Consider the following 2,266-nt stretch of genomic DNA (forward strand, 5'->3'; position numbering starts at 1 on the left):
AATTAAAATTTATTAATTTGTATGTAACATATTTGTTACATATAAATAAATCAAATATAATTAAATTGTCATCTTTAAAGACCCTTTAATCAGAGAGTAGAGAACAAAGATTTCGTCAAATTCCTCCGAGCGAAAGAAGAATATAGGCTATTTCGCGCCTCCATCAATGGCAGTGTGTGTACAGTCTAATCATCTTTAGATTCTCCGCACAAGAATATCCCTAATGCGTTGTATGTAACGTTAACTACTGATCATAAACTGAATCTTGTAATTAATAGTAAACTTACATCACACACAAAGAAAATTATAACTGAACCATTGCTAATGCTAAAATTTTGTGAATCTTGCCGTTCACTTCATCAGGACAAAAACACTGAATTACTTCTCCGGAGAATTTCCTTTATATAAAAATTCTGTTGAGAAAGAAAGTTGGAAGGAGATGGGGAAGAGCGGTCTGCCATATTTTACTTACCCCATGTTATAGCCCACGTCTCTGTTTAAATTATCTGAGTGTTTCTGGATTATTAAGATCTCCCTGTATTTTCTTGGAAAATATGATGCTGTTGTAGCTATTGTTTTACCGAATAATAGTTGGTGTTCTGATTCAATGCTGTGTTCTGCCAATGTTGATTGTGACTATGCATAGATAGTCTGAGTTTGTCCATACGTGATGCGATCTAGGATTTGCTAAATGTTTTGTCGCAATGTGAAAGAGAGGAAGTGGAGTTGAAAGGATTTTCTGAGAAATCTTGTTTATTTGTGTGTCTATTTCTTAGTGAAATCCTAAGAAATTCCAAAGACTGAAGACCTCTACTCAGTTCTGCAGGTGAAACCAGGAGAACAGTGTGCATGTAGGAATGGGATTTTAGATTGAAACATGTCACATAATTAGCATTGGCAGAACACAGCACTAAATCAGGATATCAAATACTATTTTGTAAAAACGACTATTATAGTTACAAAATATTTTCCAGAATACGGAGGCTGTAGAAATCCAAAAACATCAAGAGACACGGTGTCTCGTGCCAAATATACGCGCCCGTACTGGACGCAGGAGACCCTACAGTGTATCTTTACTCGAACCGAGTGAAGTTGAGTTGACTGGAAACTCTCTATAGGTCATATCTAAAAAACGGCTATGCGGACGAATGGTGCTTTCCAGCAAGGATACAATCAGACACAGTATAACATAGTGAATCATTACATCCTTGTTATTTGTCTATATTAAACAAGAATGAAATGACTCTGTGTGTTGCATAGTGTTTAACAGTGTCCTTGCTGGAAAGCACTCGAAATTTTTAATAGGCTCAAAGCTTGAGTAATAGTAAGAGAATATTGAGAATAGTAAGAGAGGTATTTCAATTTTTATATAAAAATGAGATAAAATTTTATTAAGAAACGTTATCGTCGTCGTCGTCGTGTCTAGTGTCAGGTCAAATCGACAATTAGTATTCAAATACACCCACACACACTTCCAAGCATCCTCACACCCATACTCACGTATCTCTCTTCACGATCTTACCCTCCCTTCCTGTAGTACCTCCACCTATCAACAATCCTTCCTATATGTTGTAATCCGTCCTATATCTTCTCTCTGGAACTTTCTCCCCATTTCTATTTCTTTATTGTTTATCTAACTGACTTACATGCCTTGATTGTTTCAATTGCCATTATGTTTACAACAGTCAAACTGTCAACACGGTATTTATCGTTTTTGAACGGTTCATGTGAATTCTTATTTTACTGTTTAATTTATTACTTTATAACGCTTGATATATTTAACTATATAATTTTATTGACTTGACACAATAAACCGGATGATTTGATGGAATTTGCGATAAATGAATTTTTGTTTCGATCAATTTTTGTTCATGTAAATGTATATTTTGTTATGACATAGTTGTCTTCTTACAAGATTTCTAATTTGTCATGATTTTTATCTAGTAAACTGGAATTTAAAGAATATGTTAGCAAGATGTGGACGTAACAATTATTTCTGATCAACTTTCAGCGTATGACCATATTAACTCATTTTTTTATACCAATTTTTTTTTGATAAATTTTATATTTACACGTTTATCTGCGAATACATTAATTTTATGATTTGATGTTGTTGTTATACTAAAAAGGAGACAAAATGGGATATATTTATATATACGTTTTTTTGTCACATTTAATACAGAATATTTATATACACATTAATAATTTGTATTGGCTCCGAAAAGTTTTTATTATTTTTTTTATTTATTTTAGCCTAAATTAATTT

At 32.7% G+C, this 2,266-nt stretch overlaps 1 protein-coding gene across 1 annotated transcript in view; it reads right to left on the reverse strand.

The window, feature by feature from the left end:
• Positions 1 to 2,266, reverse strand: part of LOC108689274 (potassium voltage-gated channel protein Shab) — a 56,407-nt gene that overhangs the window by 3,562 nt on the left and 50,579 nt on the right. The window lies entirely within an intron of this gene.

The sequence above is a fragment of the Atta colombica genome, unplaced genomic scaffold (genome assembly GCF_001594045.1).
Source record: "Atta colombica isolate Treedump-2 unplaced genomic scaffold, Acol1.0 scaffold261, whole genome shotgun sequence".
In the NCBI taxonomy this organism is placed as follows: Eukaryota; Metazoa; Arthropoda; class Insecta; order Hymenoptera; family Formicidae; genus Atta; species Atta colombica.